Source organism: Sapajus apella, unplaced genomic scaffold (assembly GCF_009761245.1).
Source record: "Sapajus apella isolate SASKATOON/1434 unplaced genomic scaffold, GSC_monkey_1.0 scaffold75, whole genome shotgun sequence".
NCBI classification, from domain to species: Eukaryota; Metazoa; Chordata; class Mammalia; order Primates; family Cebidae; genus Sapajus; species Sapajus apella.
This window is the reverse complement of record NW_022437015.1, coordinates 1,450,189-1,460,485: the sequence shown is the minus strand read 5'-3', so window position 1 is coordinate 1,460,485 and position 10,297 is coordinate 1,450,189. Positions and strand designations below refer to the sequence as shown.

General features: G+C 41.8%; 2 pseudogenes; one reads left to right on the top strand and one right to left on the bottom strand.

Moving 5' to 3' along the window:
• Nucleotides 1-693: 693 nt before the first annotated feature.
• LOC116532304 lies at nucleotides 694-2,470 on the bottom strand (annotated as a pseudogene).
• Nucleotides 2,471-7,529: 5,059 nt separating this feature from the next.
• On the top strand, nucleotides 7,530-9,554 carry LOC116532224 (annotated as a pseudogene).
• The last annotated feature ends 743 nt before the right edge of the window (nucleotides 9,555-10,297 follow it).

The following is a 10,297-nucleotide window of genomic DNA, read 5'->3' as shown; positions in this document are numbered from 1 at the left end:
TGGTACTGGCATGTTTTATCTCGATATCTAAATGCTCCTCATTACTTATAATCTATATCACCAAAAAAAAAATATATATATATATATATAAAGTGTTTCTAAAGTAGTGAATGTTTTTTCTTGCATATCACTTTTTCTTATCATTTCTTTTCAAATGTCAGATATTTATATTTTTGTTCTAGGCTTCTATGTGATAGTCCATTTTTTAAATTTATGTTTTAATTGACAAAACTATATATTTATCATGTATAACATTGTTTTGAAATATGTAAACTGTGGAATAGCTAAATTGAGCTAATTCACATACACATTATTTCATATATTTATTAGATATTCCAAATTAATGGCACTTGTTTTTAAAAATGAAACAGTTTTAGGCACTATAGTCAGTTACTTTTGGCTCTGCTTTGTGGAGAAAGGTGTATGGACTGAAATCTCTGCACTGTCCAGATAACTTTGTAATGCTTTAAGAGGACTAGATTTTTTTTTCCTTGAGATGGAGTCTCACTCTGTTGCCCAGGCTGGAGTGTAGTGGTGCGATCTCAGCTCACTGCAACTTCTGCCTCCCGTATTGAAGCGATTCTCCTGCCTCCTGAGTAGCTAGGATTACAGGTGCGCACCACCACTCCCAGCTGATTTTTGTATTTTTAGTAGAGACGGGGTTTCACCCTGTTGGTCAGACTGGTCTCGAACTCCTGACCTCGTGATCCACCCACCTCGGCCTCCAAAGTGCTGGGATTACAGGCGTGAGCCACTGCACCCAGCCCAATAGCTAGATTGTTTTTAACCTTGTGGAAATTAGAAGTGACTTTTAAAAAATTCACAAATGTAACTAGTGTATGCACAAATAACCTAATTTCAGGGATATGCACACAAAAATGACATTCCGATATCAAAAATATCAGTTTTACTGTCCCTTCTCAATGGCTATACACCTGGAAAGGTGCCATATGCTTTCACTGGAAGTACACACTTGGATTTCTGTGTTGTGATGTCAGTAGCAGAAACTCTTAGAGCTTGCAATTTAGCTCCCTTTTCTCCTGCTTGGAAGAGGCATCAAGTTACTACCTTGTAGAGATACTTCATATTTCTGTTTTATTTATTTAAAAATCACCTATTCTGACTGATCTTTAAGAATGAATGATATAAACAGCTATGATATTTTCTTTCATATTCATAAAACTATTCATACTTTTTTGAAATAGGAGTTAATGCCAAGAATCCATCAGAAGTAACTACTGTTTAGAAGGAAATGGAACAGCACCAAATGGGTCTAATTCTACTGGTTGGAACTGTTGGGACTGATATGGAGTGATGCTTTGCACCACAAGTTTTGTAAAGGGCACGCCACCAAAATCATCCATTTTCAATAAATCTGCACTATGGAATGACCCATGTATGAATTTTGTCTTGGCCTCCCAGGCAGGATGGTATTGTGATCAGCACAGTTGTCTCTCAAGCCCTGATGTGGAGGGTGCCATGACAAATCTGGAGGTTGGAAGGGCTTGGCACCGAAGGGGTCCAACTGGCTCTCCTCGAGTTGTAAGACATTTGCCTATCTTTCCCATCAGTCAGTGCAATACTAATGTTCTTCTTGGAGTCTGAGATGGTTAAAAATTCATTGCTGCTTTGAGAATCTCGGCAACCCACGTTTTTGTGCCTGTGAGCCCTCTCTGGAGTGTGGTAGGTAGGCTTCAAAGTCTTCTTTGTGCTGGTTGGTGTGCCATGATGCCGCTTCCCATTACTTTTGGACATATCCTGCTTTGTGCGCCTTTGGTGAGAGGACAGTTTCTGTAAGCTGCGTGGTTTGACTTTTTGCTGCTGGCTCCCCATTATTTCCTCTAAGGGCACAAGCCCGAAAAGGTCCTCGTTGCTTTTACTTTTACTTGTTGATGTGAGGAAGGGCTGAAATGGAGTGGAGCCAAATACATCTACGCTTTTGGGATAACCAGGGAGAGTATGCGCTCAGGCCCCATGGCATGGCATTCTTGTACATTCACCTTCTTGCTAAAATGTGCCTTTGTGAATACATCAATTTCCTCCTGCTCAAGTCCTGCCGCAGGAAAACTGTGTTGAGGGAGGTTCTTTTCATTCTTTTCTTGCTGGGGCTGTTGAGCACGCACTACAAAGAAGGGGATGGTGCCAAATACATCGAACTCTTGGTTGGGAGTCTCCACCCCAACATCAGAGGATAATTGGGCTGAGGTGAGGAGTATTGTATTAAGATCTTGGGTTGGTCCACTGCCAGATTTGTCTCTGTAGGCAGGGCTTATGTCACTGTACTTTGCTTTAACCTGCTCATAATCAGAATCAGAGCTATGTTTCTCTTCTTTCTCATCTTCAGAATCCATGAGGAGTGGCCTAAATTTTCTGGTTCAGTATCATCATCACTAAAATCTCCTTGTTCTCCCCGAAGAACTTTATCCTCTTCCTCTTTCTCTTCACTGCTCTTAGGAGAAGGGGCAATCATACCAGATGTCCAACTTTAATAGGAAAGCCAGGTACCGCTTTGGGTATCTGAGTATCAATATTAACACAGACCCTGTGACTAACACAGACCCTTGACTTGTTTGTGTGTTCTTCTTACCTCAGTGCACAATTACTCAAGTAAATGGATGTAGGACCCTTTGGAGAAGGACTGAAAAAATCATTACCATATATACTTGCCATGATGTTACATATCTTTCCTCCTGGGGACCCAGTCCCATTTCAGTCAGTTCACCCTGGCTGTGAACTTTGGTTCAGGTCCAGAAACTAGACCAGTAGCCCTATGTCTTTTTATTGAGGCCAATGCCTTCAGGCTCCTGATCATCCATCCAGGTTTTCTTTTCTTTTTTTTTTTTTGAGACAGAGTCTGTTGGCCAGAAGTCTGTTGGCCAGGACTGTTCTCGAACTCCTGACCTCAGGTGATCCACCTTCCTTGGCCTCCTACCATCCAGGTTTTATTTTTAAACCATTTATTACTAAAATAATGTTATAGACCAGAGAAATTTTAAAAAGGGGATGAAAATTTTCATTCCCCCCACCCTATTTTCGCTAATGTTAATAACTTACATAACCATAGTGTAATTATAAAAAATTGGAAATTAATTTGGTACAATATTTTAAATTAAATTACTCACTTTATTTACATTTTGCCAGTTATGCAATGAATGTATTTTTCTGTTCCAAGATGCAACTCAGGATCTCACATTGCCTTTAGTTGTCATTTTTCTTTGGTCTCTTTTAATCTGTGACAGGCCTTCAATCTTTCCTTGTCTTTCATGACCTTGGAAGTTTTGGAGAGTGTGTGTCAGTTATTGTATTATTTGCTATTGTTGCATAAAGCAGCCAAAAATTTAGAGGCTGAAAACAACACAAATTTATTATCTCACAGCTTCCATGGCTCAAAAGTCCAGGTGTACATTAGCTGAGTTCTCAAGGAATCAGTGGGCTGAAATCAAAATGTCACCTGAGACTGTGATCTTATCTGAGGCTTAGGATCCCCTTCCAAATTCACTGGTTGGCGGCATAATTTAGTCCCAACAGTTTGAGGATTGCAGTCTTCCAATTTTTTTTTTACTATTGTCAAGGGTTTGCTCTGTTTTAAGATGCTTCTCTCAGGTCCTAGTCATGTGTACCTCTCACAATATAGCAGCTTACTTCGTGGAAGCCAGCAGATAAATCTCTAGTCTGCTGTGGGAGATTCTTATGTAATGTAACATTATTATAATAGTTGCTATTTCATCATCTTTGCCATAAAATGTAACCTAATCAAGGCATTGATTATTCCATCATATTTAAAGGTTACAACCACACTAAAAAAAGAGGGTGCTGGCTGGACACAGTGGCTTACCCCTGTAATCCCAGCACTATGGTAGGCCAAGACGGGCAGATAACCTCTGGTCGGTCCAGCCTGACCAACATGGAGAAACCCCGTCTCTACTAAAATTACAAAATTAGCCAGGCGTGGTGGCACATGTCTGTAATCCAAACTACTTGGGAGGCTGAGGCAGGAGAATCACTTGAACCCGAGAGGCGAAGGTTGCAGTGAGCCGAGATCGCGCTATTGCACTACAGCCTGGGTAACAAGAACAAAACTCTGTCTCAAAAAAAAAAAGGGGGGGGGGTTAATACTGGGGAAAGTGAAAACTTGGGAGCTATATTTGAATTCTACTTACTATTTTTATTGTTGAGTGTTCCTCAAGTTGGATTAGTTGAATCTTATGATTAGATTAAGGTTATGCATTTTTTTTACAGGCTTTTTTTTACTGCATTTTAGATTTTGGGTTACATGTGAAGAACATGCAAGATTGTTGCATAGGTACACACATGGCAGCGTTATTTGCTGCCTTCCTCCTCTTCACCTATATCTGGCATTTCTCCCCATGCTATCTCTCCCCAACTCCCCATCCCCTGCTGGCCCTCCCCTATTTACCCCCAACAGACCCCATTGTGTGATGCTCCCCTCCCTGTGTCCATGTGTTCTCTTTTTTCAACACCCACCTATGAGTGAGAACATTCGATGTTTGATTTTCTGCTCTTGTGTCAGTTTGCTGAGAATGATGGTTTCCAGGTTCATCCATGTCCCTACAAAGGACATGAACTCATCATTTTTGATGGCTGCATAATATTCCATGGTGTATATGTGCTACATTTTCCCTGTCCAGTCTATCATCAATGGGCATTTGGGTTAGTTCCAGGTCTTTGCTATTGTAAACAGTGCTGCAATGAACATTCATGTGCATGTGTCCTTATAGTAGAATGATTTATAATCCTTTGGATATATACTCAGTAATGGGATTGCTGGGTCAAATGGAATTTCTATTTCTAGGTCCTTGAGGAATCGCCACACTGTCTTCCACAATGGTTGAACTAATTTACACTCCCACCAACAGTGTAAAAGTGTTCCTATTTCTTCACATCCTCTCCAGCATCTGTTGTCTCCAGATTTTTTAATGATCGCCATTCTAACTGGCGTGAGATGGTATCTCAATGTAGTTTTGATTTGCATTTCTCTAATGACCAGTGATGACGAGCATTTTTTCATATGGTTGTTGGCCTCATGTATGTCTTCTTTTGCAAAGTGTCTGTTCATATCCTTCACCTGCTTTTGAATGGGCTTATTTGTTTTTTTCTTGTAAATCTGTTTTAGTTCTTTGTAAATTCTGGATATCAGCCCTTTGTCAGTTAGGTAGACTGCAAAAATTTTTTCCCATTCTGTTGGTTGCCGATTCACTCTAATGACTGTTTCTTTTGCCGTGCAGAAGCTGTGGGTTTGATTAGGTCCCATTTGTCTATTTTGGCTTTTGTTGTCAATGCTTTTGGTGTTGTGGTCATGAAGTCCTTGCCTACGCCTATGTCCTGAATGGTTTTGCCTAGATTTTCTTCTAGGGTTTTTATGGTGTTAGGTCTTATGTTTAAGTCTTTAATCCATCTGGAGTAAATTTTAGTGTAAGGTGTCAGGAAGGGGTCCAGTTTCTGCTTTCTGCACATGCTATTCATCCATCTTCTAAAGGCTCCCTTTATGGCTGTTTTAAGTGGGATTGCAGTTTTATTTGGTTTTCAGCTTGAATGTCATTGTTGTATAGAATGCTACTAATTTTTGTACATTGATTTTGGACCCTTAAACTTTTCTGAAGTCATCTGTCAGGCATATGAGTCTTTTGGAGAAATCTTTAAGGTTTTCTAGGTATAGAATCATGTCATCAGTGAAGAAAGATAATTTGACTCCCTCTTTCGATGTCTTTTATTTCTTTCTCTTGCCTGATTTCTCTGGTTAGGACTTCCAGCACTATGTTGAAAAGGAATGGTGAGACATTCTTGTATTGTTCCACTTCTTGAGGGGAATGATTCCAGCTTTTGCCCATACAGTATAATGTAAGCTTTGGGTTTTTCATAGGTGGCTCTTACTGTTTTGAGGTATGTTTCTTTGATGCCTAGGTTGTTGAGCGTTTTTTTTTTTTTAAAGGATATTGGATTTTATTGAATGTTTTTTCTATATCTATCGAGATGACAATTTAGTTTTTGTTTTGAATTCTCTTTGTGATGAATCGTATTTACTGATCGTATTTATGGCATATGTTGAACCAGATTTTCATCTCAAGAATAAATCCTACTTGATTATGGTATGTTATTTCTTTGACATGCTGCTGAATTCAGTTCGCAAATATTTTCTTGAGGAGTTTTGCCATTTTGATTTGGTTCTCAGCTTGAGTTATTGGTGTATAAAAACGCTATTAATATTTGTATGTTTATTTTGTATCCAGAAACTTTACTGAAGTTGTTTGTTAAGTCTAGGAGACCTGGAGGAATTTTTAAGGTTTTCTAGGTATAGATACGTATCATCAATAAAGAGAGATTATTTGTCTTCATCTCTTCCTATTTGGTTGTCTTTTCTTTTTTTCTGCTTCCTTTTCTTCTTGATTTTTCATCAGGGATATTATTCTGTCATTTTCTTTTTTAGTGTGTCTTTGTCAGATTCAGTATCAGAATGATATTGGTTTCATAGAATGAGCTAGGAAGGAATCCCTCCTCAAGTTTTTAAAAACAGTTTCTGTAGGATTAATATCAGCTCTTTGTATGTGGTAGAATTCAGCTGTGAAAGCCTCTGGTACAGAGTTTTTTTGTTTGTTTGTTTGTTTTTGGTTGTTTGGTAGGTTTTTTTAAATTACTGATTCAATTTTGTAAGTAACTCTTGATCTGTTCAGGAAATCTATTTCTTCCTGCTTCAATCTTGGGAGGTATTATCTTTCTAGGAGTTTAGGCATTTCTCTTAGATTTTCTAGTTTGTGTGTATAGAGATGCTTATAGTAGTCCCAAGGCTCTTCTGTATTTCTGCAGGATTAGTTGTAATCTCACCTTTGTCATTTCTGATTATGCTTACTTGCATCTTCTGTCTCTTTTTAATTATTTTTTTATTATTATTTTTGAGATGGAGTCTCACTCTGTTGCCCAGGCTGGAGTGCAGTGGCACAGTCTTGGCTCACTACAACCTCCACCTCCTGGGTTCAAGTGTGATTCTCCTGCGTCAGCCTCCAGAGAGGCTGGGATTACAGGCTCACACCACGGCTAACTTTTGTATTTTTAGTAGAGAAGAGGTTTCACCATGTTGGCCAGGCTGGGCTAGAACTCCTGACCTCAAGTGACCTGCCCACCTCGGCCCCCCAAAGTTCTGGGATTATAGGCATGAGCCACCACGCCAGGCTTTCTCTCTCTTTTTTAAAAATCTAGCTAGGGTGGGCGAGGCGTAGTGGCTCACGCCTTAATCCCAACACTGAGAGGTGGAGGCAGGTAGATCACCTGAAGTCAGTAGTTCAAGACCAGCTTGGCCAACATGATGAAACCCTGTCTGTACTAAAAAATACAAAAATTAGCCGGGTGTGGTGGCAGGTGTCTGTAATCCCAGCTGCTCGGGAGGCTGAGGCAGGGAGAATTGCTTGAACCCAGCAGGTGGAGGTTGCAGTGAGCTGAGATCACTCCACTGCACTCCAGACTGGGTGACAGTGCCAGATTCTGTACCACAATAAATAAATGAATGAATGAATAAATAAATAAATAAAATCTAGCAAGCGGAGCCAGTGGGGACTGGGTGGGTGCCTCAGTCTCCTTCCCCTCCTCTTGCCTGGCCTCGTGGTCTTCTTTCAGCAGCCGGACCGGAACTGTATGATTCTGGAAGTTCCAAGCCATAGCTGTGTGGAATAAACAGTAATGGCGGAGGCTGCAGCTCACAGAACAACAGCCACAACATTAGGAGCAGTAGTGGTAGCGGCAGTGGCGGCAGCAGCCTCCCACACCCCGATCCCCACAGTCACTGCTCCATTCCTGGGGTGGTGGCAGCTACAGCAGCCACAGCTGGGTAGCCACGGCCACCACGGCAGCGGTGGTAGCCGCTGGCTGGAACAGGTCACTGTGCCGTTATTTTATGCATGGGGTTTGTAAGACGGAGAAAACTGTGGATACTTACATGACCTCTCTGACAGTTCGTATGGTGTAGTGTGCAAGTATTTTCAGCAAGGGTACTGTGTGTTTATAGAGACCGCTGCAGTTATGAACATAGCAAGCCATTGAAACAGGAAGAAGCAACTGCTACAGAGCTAACTACAAAGTCATCCCTTGCTGCTTCCTCAAGTCTCTCATCGATAGTTGAAACAAATACAGGTGAAGCTGAGTCAAGAAATTCAAACTTTGCAACTGTAGGAGTAGGTTCAGGGGGCGGGGTGAATGCTATTGAGTTTGTTCCTGGGCAACCCTACTGTGGCCTTCCTGCACCTTCCTGCACTGAAGTACCCCTGCAGGGCTCAGTGACCAAGGAAGAATCAGAGAAAGAGCAAACTGCCATGGAAACAAAGAAGCTGCTGTGCCCCTATGCTGCAGTGGGAGAGTGCCGATATGGGGAGAACGTGTCTCCACGAAGATTCATGTGATATGTGTGGGCTGCGGGTCCTGCATCCCATAAATGCTACCCAGAGATCACAGCACATGAAATGGTGCATTGAGGCCCATGAGAAGGACATGGAACTCTCATTTGCTGTGCAGTGCAGCAAGGACATGTTGTGTGGGATCTGCATGGGGGTGGTCTATGAGAAAGCCAACCCCAGTGAGCAATGCTTTGGGGTCCTTTCCAACTGCAACCACACCTGCTGTCTCAAGTGCATTCACAAGTGGAGGAGTGCTAAGCAATTTGAGAGCAAGATCATAAACTCCTGCCCAGAATGCCGGATCACATCTAACTTTGTCATTACAAGTGAGTACTGGGTGGAGAAGAAAGAAGAGAAGAAGAAACTCGTTTAGAAATACAAAGAGGCAGTGAACAACAAGTCACGCAGGTATTTTGAAGAATGTGGCAGCTACCCATTTTGAGGGAACTGTTTTGAGAAGCATGCATACCCTGATCGCTGTAGAGAGGATCCACAGAGACAGAAAGTGGGAACATCAAGCAGACACTGGGCCCAACAAAGGGACCATTTCTGGGAACTCACTGAGGAAAGAGAGGACAGCAACCCCTTTGACATCGAAGAAGATGTTGTCACCTTTGAGCTGGGTGAGATGTTGCTTATGTTTTTGACTACAGGTGGGGATGACGAACTGACAGACTCTGAAGATCAGTGGGAGTTGTTTCATGATGATCAGAAGATTTTTTTTTTTTTTTTTTTTTTTGAGACAGAGTTTCGCTCTTGTTGCCCAGGCTGGAGTGCAATGGCGTGATCTCGGCTCACCGCAACCTCCGCCTCCTGAGTTCAGGCAATTCTCCTGCCTCAGCCTCCTGATTACAGGCATGCACCACCATGCCCAGCTGATTTTTTGTGTTTTTAGTAGAGACGGAGTTTCACTATGTTGACCAGGATGGTCTCGATCTCTTGACCTCGTGATCCACCCGCCTCGGCCTTCCAAAGTGCTGGGATTACAGGCGTGAGCCACCGCACCCGGCAGATCAGAAGATTTTTTATGACTTGGATCTATAGCAACCTTGTGTGGTGTGTGAACTGGTCTGCTGACCCCAGGCAGCAGCTGTTCCCTGTGGTGGTATGGCAGTACATGTGTTCTCTCTGAGGCAGGCCTATCAACTCCAGGTGCTGTCTTCTCAACCCCTCACCTTTCCCTGAGGAGTTGTTGTTTTCCCTGTTGAAAAAAGTTACAAAAATAAGTTTTAAAGTTAGTTTTTGTAACACAAATTTAACATCAGACAGTGTAGGTGTGTTGCATCATCTGTTTTCAACCAGATTGTGTTTATGAACTTTTCACACACTCATTTTGAGGACCCCAGGTTTGAAAGTAAAAACAGTAGCCCTGCTTTGGGGTGCAAAAATAGGAGGGATGCATGAAGGTACCTAAGCTGGCCAATAGCCTTCTGCTCCAGACATGGGACATAGATCCTTGAGATTTCTGGTGAAATCTGCACATCTGTGTTTTTATACCTGCTCCCCACCCTGTAATCCCTACCACATGCACTTGTTCTGCAGTTTTGGTCTCTTGTTTAATTGCACACAACTAGTGCTACTGGGTAACCAGAACTAGGTGCGATTGTGTTGAGATTTCTACTGTTTTGCATGATAGAAAAATGGAGAAAGAATACTTATAAAAGATATAGAAGCATGACATCAATGCTCAGTTGGAAGTTGACTCCTAAGGGCTGACATTGGTGTATGTGAGTGTGGATGTGTGATAAGCTTTGCATGCCTGCATAGATGCAGTATTTTTAGCCCTAGTAGAAAAACCCGGTTTAGTGGTTTAAGACTTGTGTGGCAGATAGATCTTAAAGAACAAAGCAGTATGTTGGTAGTTGTCCATATAGCAGCACTAGCTCTGTCTATATGTA